Genomic DNA, 6,000 nt, shown 5'->3' on the forward strand with positions numbered 1-6,000 from the left:
ACTGGGCGCCCCGCCAGGGCTCCTCCCGAGCGCTGCCCTCTCTGGCGGCCGCGTCGGGTGAACGGACGGGACTGTCCCCGTGGCGGGTCTGCTGGAGGCAGAGGGCTAAGCGCAGACTTGGATGCCGCGGGGAAGCTGGAGAGGACACGCCAAGGCACGAGGGGGAAGAGAGGTACCACGCAGGGGTACCCACAGATACCCAACAGGAAGGCGTCCCAGCCGCTCCGTGCTCTGCCCGCTCCCACGCCTTTCTGCTTGCCCTCCGGAGGCACGCTGGTGAAACCGGGCAGCTTAACCTCTCCGCCTTAGTTTCCTCACCGATAAATGGGGATAATAAAATCCAGCTGGTGGGTAGTTGTGAGTTAAGGTGAAACCACCCACGTAAAACTCTTACAGTCCGGAGGCAGTTGAGCCACCCCAGACCCGCCCTCAGCGCCTGTGGTGGCCCCAATCCCCCGACCCCCAAGAGGAATCTGAGAGGGCGCCGGAGAGAGGCGGCTGGGAGCTGGGACGGCGGTCCTGGGGCCCGAGCTGCTGGCGGGAGAACGGAGCCCAGAAACGCCTCGGGGTATGGGATCAGCCCCTCGCCGGAGCAGAGGGTTGGAGAGCGCCCCGAAGAGGGAAACGGGGACCCGGTCCGGGCTCCGGGCGCCTGGCCCGGGAGGCGCTTGCAGCCTGCTCTGGGAGACAGGGAATTTCTGGAGAAAGACACGCCAAGGGGGGAAGTGGGAGGAAGTGAGCAAAGGGGAGGGTCTGAGTTGCCCCTGAGGAAGAAATAATAGCTCAAAATTGTTCAAATTTGATGAGAACTAGCAATCTCTATAACATAAAATTATTATTTATTTACAGATAACTTTGTGTAAGGAGAAAACACCTTGGAATCCACAAAAAGCTACTAGAACTAATGAGTGTCGTCACCAAGGTCTCAGGAGACAAAGTCAAGGTGACAGGCGTTGTTCTCCCTACTAACAGCAGCACCTGGAAACTGAAGTTTAAAGAAAACCACACAATCTTTATTAGCATCCAAAACCATTTAAGAAAGCACACGCCAAGAACTGTATGCTGAAAACTATAAATCGCTGCTGGGACAAGTCAAAGGAGCCCCAATTAAGTAGCTTCATGGATTGGACGACCCAACAATGTGAAAATGTCAGTTCTCCCCAAATTGATCTGTAGACTCAATGGATTCCCAATCAAAATCCCAAAATCTGTTTTTTTAATTTGATAAACTAACTCTAAAATGGACACAAAATGCATGGATGAAGAAAACTATAGCATATTCATAGTTGATTTTACAACTTACTGAAGAAGCTACAGTTTTCAAGGGAGTATGAGAGGCCTAAGGATGGACACACTCATCAGTAATCAGAATGGAGAGTACAGCTACGATGCCAAGCGAGATCTGTGGCGGGAAGTATAGTCTTTTCAACAAATGGTGCCGGAACGACTGCAACTGTATATACATATGAAAAAAATGAATACCAGCCCTTACCTAACACCACATACAAATATGAACTTGAAAAGGATCATAGATCCACATATGAAAGCTAAAACTAAAACCAGGAGAAAACATAGAATCTTTATGAACTTGAGGAAGGCAAGGGTTCCTTAGATACAAGAACAATAAAAGAGCACCACTCATAAAAGGAAAAAAAAAAAGAAGACAGCTTGCACATCATCAAAATCTAAAACCTCTGCTCTTCTAAGGCACCACTACGAAAGTGGCAATATCCACAACACATGTGTCTCACAGGGAACTTACAACTTAATACCAAAAAGAAAAACAACCCAATTTTTAAAAATGAGCAAAAGATTGTAATAGGCATTTTATAGAGAAGATATAGAAATAGCCAATATAGTATATGCAAATATGCACAATCTTATTTGTCATTAGGGACATGCAAATTAAACCCACAAGAAGATGTCACTATGCAACCACTAAAGTGGCTAATATTTTTAAATGTAGGCAAGGATGTGGAACAATTGTCATTCTCATAATGGCTATAGAGAATACCACTTTGGAAAACAATTTAGCAATTTCCTAAAAAGTTAAACATATTGTTAACCATATCACCCAGAATTTCACTCACGTATTTAACCAAAAGAAATAAAAATGTATGTCCACACAAAGTTTTGCACACAAATCTTCATAGCAGTTTTATTCATAGTAACCACAACTAAAAATTAACCATGTGTACATCAACAATACAAATTATAGTATATCCATATAATGGAATATTGCTCAGCAATAAAAAGGAACAAACTACCGTACATGCAGTGTAAATGACTCTCACAAACTTTATGCTGAGCCAAGAAGCAAGACACAAAAGACTAGGGCAGTATATGATTATATTATATGAAACTCTAGAAATGGAAAATCCAATCAATAGTGAGAGAAAGCAGAGAAGTTCTGCCTAGCGCTGAGGAGGTATGTGGAGAGGGTAGCCTGGGAATAGACCCAGGCATCCTTTCGGGGTAATGGAAATGTTCTACATGTTGATTGAGGTGGTTACACAGCTATTACTATGCATTTGTCAAAATTCATCAAACTGTGCATATAACATGGATGTATATTTCTGTGTGTAAATTATGAATTGATTTTAAAATGCTATGAATTATAACTATTTTAAAGTGTAAAATTCACACCATTATTCATATATTTAACATAAAAGTCAAATATTTTGGCAGGATGGGTTTGTATTTTGTGTTTAATTGTTCCCTTCCACTTAATCCTCGTTTCAGTTTGATAAAGCTGCTGTTATGCAAAATACCGGAAATGGATTGGCTTTTATAAAGGGTATATGTAAAGGTTAAAAAGTTACAGTTCTAAGGCCGTAAAAGTGTCCAGACTAAAGCTTCAACAAGAGGATACCATCACTGAAGAAAGGCTAATTGTGTCTGGAACACCTCCATCAGCTGGGAAGGCACATGGCTAGGGTCTGCTGGCCCTTTGCTCCTGGGGTGCATTTCAAAATGGCTTTCTCTAAAATGTCTCTGGGCTTCTGTCTCTCTTAGCTTCTCTCTCTCAGCTCCTGTGCATCCTTGCTTGCTCTCCCAGGGTGTTTCTCTCTAAGCATCTGGGGGTTCTCTCTTAGATTCTCTGGGGCAAATTCCGGATGCTTCTCTCCAAAATCTTAGCTTCTCTCTCAGCTTCTCTGAGCTCCTTCTCTCCATGAGCTCTCTTAAAGGACTCCAGTGATCTAATTAAGATCCGCCCAGAATGGAAATGATCCAATCAAAAGGTCTCATTTACAGTTGGGTGGATCACATCTCTATGGAAACAACCTAATCAAAAGGTCCCACCCTAATCAAAAGACTAGTAAGTCTGCCCCCACAAGATTGCATTAAAGAACATGGCTTTTGTGGGGGACATAACAGATTCAAGCCAGCACAATCCTTTAAAGCATTGCATATGATAGGAGATGTATGTCGTTGTTGCAATGATGTGCTTTTCACAAAGGTGAATATAATGACATTTATTAAAAAGCTTATTATTTTGAAGTAATTGCAAACTTAAAGGACAATTTCAAAAATAATACAAACCCCATATAAAGAACTCCACCAATTTTGTCATTTTGTTGCCTTTACCATATCGTTCTCTATCTATCTATCTATCTATCTATCTATCTACCTACCTACCTACCTACCTACCTACCTATCTTCTAAACATTTGAGAGCAGGTGGCACATGTCATAATTCTTGAACACATAATACTTCCATGTACATTTCCTACTGTGCCAGTTTGGGTATATTACATTCCCCAGAAAAAGCCATGTTCTTTAATGCAATCTTGTAGGGGCAGACGTATTAGTGTTGATTAGGTTGGAACCTATTGATTGAGTGTTTCCATGGACATGTGACTCAATCAACTGTAGGCAAGATCTTTGATTGGATAATTTCCATGGAGGTGTTACCCCACCCATTCAGGGTGTGTCTTACTTAAATCACTGGAGCCATATAAAACAGCTGACAAACAGCAGGAACTCAGAGCTGCAGCTAAGAGAGGGCAAAATGCCCCAAGAGCAACATTTTGGAGAACGCCATTTTGAAACACAACCTGGGAGCAAGCAGACGCAAGCCACATGCCTTCTGAGCTAAAAGAGGTTTTCCAGACGCCTATGGCCATACTTCAGTGAAAGTACCCTGTTGTTGATGCCTTACTTTGGACCCTTTATGGCCTTAAGACTGTAGCTCTGTAACAAAATAACCCCCCCTTTTTAAAAGCCAATCCATTTCCTGGTATTTTGCAAATGGCAGCATTAGCAAACTGGAACACCTACTAACAAGGATATTCACTTTTGTAATCACCTTAACTACAATTATCAAGTTGAAGAAATTTAACATTGATATAAAGCCTACATTCTATATTCCAATATTTTCTTCTGTTCCAATAATGTCCTTTTGATCCTTTTCTCCTCCATTCTTAGATCCCACCCAATATCATGTATTGCATTTAATTGTCATTCTTTCTTTAGTTTATCCTTTTTTTTTTTTAAACTGTGGAAACATATATACAATATCAGTCTTCCCATCCCAACTCCGCCCAAGCACACCAATCAGGGGTTTAATCACATTCACAATGTGGCGTTTCCCCACTGTCCATTACTATCACTTTGCCTTCACCCCAAACAAAAGCCCTAGACTCACTTTGCATTAAGTCCCCATTGCTGCAGCCTGCACCCCTGGTAACCTGTACTCTACTTTCTATTTTCATGAGTTTGCATATTCTCTGATATTTTCTTGGTAGTTACCATGGGGCTTAAATTTAACATTTTAAATCTATAACAATCTCGTTTACTTTGATACCAACTTAACTTCCACAGCAGACATAAACTATGTTCCTATAACCTTCCTGCCTTCCACCTTTATTTAGTTCCTGTCACAAGTTACATGTTATAAATTATAAGTCTAAAACCATTGAGTTATTACATTTTAAGCACTTGCCTTTTAGATCCTGTAGGAAATAAAAAAAAGTAGAGTTACAAACCAAAAATATAATAGTCCTGCTATTTATATTTACCTATATCATGATCTTTACCAGAGATCTTTATTTCTTCATGTGGCTTCAGTCAATTGTCTATTGTCCTTGCCTTTCAACCTTCAAAACTCTCTTTAGCATTTCTTGTAGGGCTGGTCTAGTGGTGATAAAGTCCCTCAGCTTTTGTTTATCTTGGAATGTCTTAATCCCTCCCCCATTTTTGGAAGATTGTTTTGCCAGATATAGAATTCTTGGTTGGCATTTTTTTGCTCTCAGGAGTTTCAGTGTCTTTCCACTGCCTTTTTGCCTTCATGGTTTCCCATGAGAAACAGGCACTTAATCTTATTGAAGCTTCCTTGTATGCGGTCGCAGTTGGCTCATCTGGGGGAGGGTGGCGGCCGGTTGCTAAATCCTAGGCTCCCAGGATTGCTCCGAGGGTACCGGCGGCGGGGGCTCTTTCCCGGAGGCGAGGGCGAGGCGGGGGACTTGGCCAGGTCCCCGGCGGGAGGCGTGCAAAGTATGGAGGGTGGCGAGAAAGGAACAGGCGGGACACGTTTCTTTTAGGATGAAGAAAACCAAGAGAGAGAGAGTTTATTAGGGGAGAGTACAAGCTTATATCGGGCGGTTTAGAGGGCGGGGTAGCTGTAGAGGTTAAAGGCTTGGATTGGTTCTGAGAGGGCGCGGAGGTTGATTGAAAAGGGGCGAGAGTTGCTCCCGTAACGGTGTCCGGCAACAATGTATGCGCACCGGTGGTGATGGGAGTTGCGCTGGCAACGGGGAGTGTCCGGGCAAGATAAGGGGGTGGGGAAAAGGCGGTTCCCTCCGGCAAGCCTCCCCTAACACTGGTATTTTGGGAGAGGAAATGGGGCCTGCCTCCGGCCTCACTTTCCCAGGCCCGGGGTCTGTAGAGGGCGCTGTCGCCCGTGCCCACTACCCTCCCCAGGGGTGGATCCGGTCCCCCAGCCCAGGCCCACCAAGTTGAAGCACGTAATCAGTGTCCTGCATTTCCCCCTTCTTTTCTA

The sequence above is a fragment of the Choloepus didactylus genome, chromosome 5, assembly GCF_015220235.1.
Source record: "Choloepus didactylus isolate mChoDid1 chromosome 5, mChoDid1.pri, whole genome shotgun sequence".
NCBI lineage: Eukaryota > Metazoa > Chordata > Mammalia > Pilosa > Megalonychidae > Choloepus > Choloepus didactylus.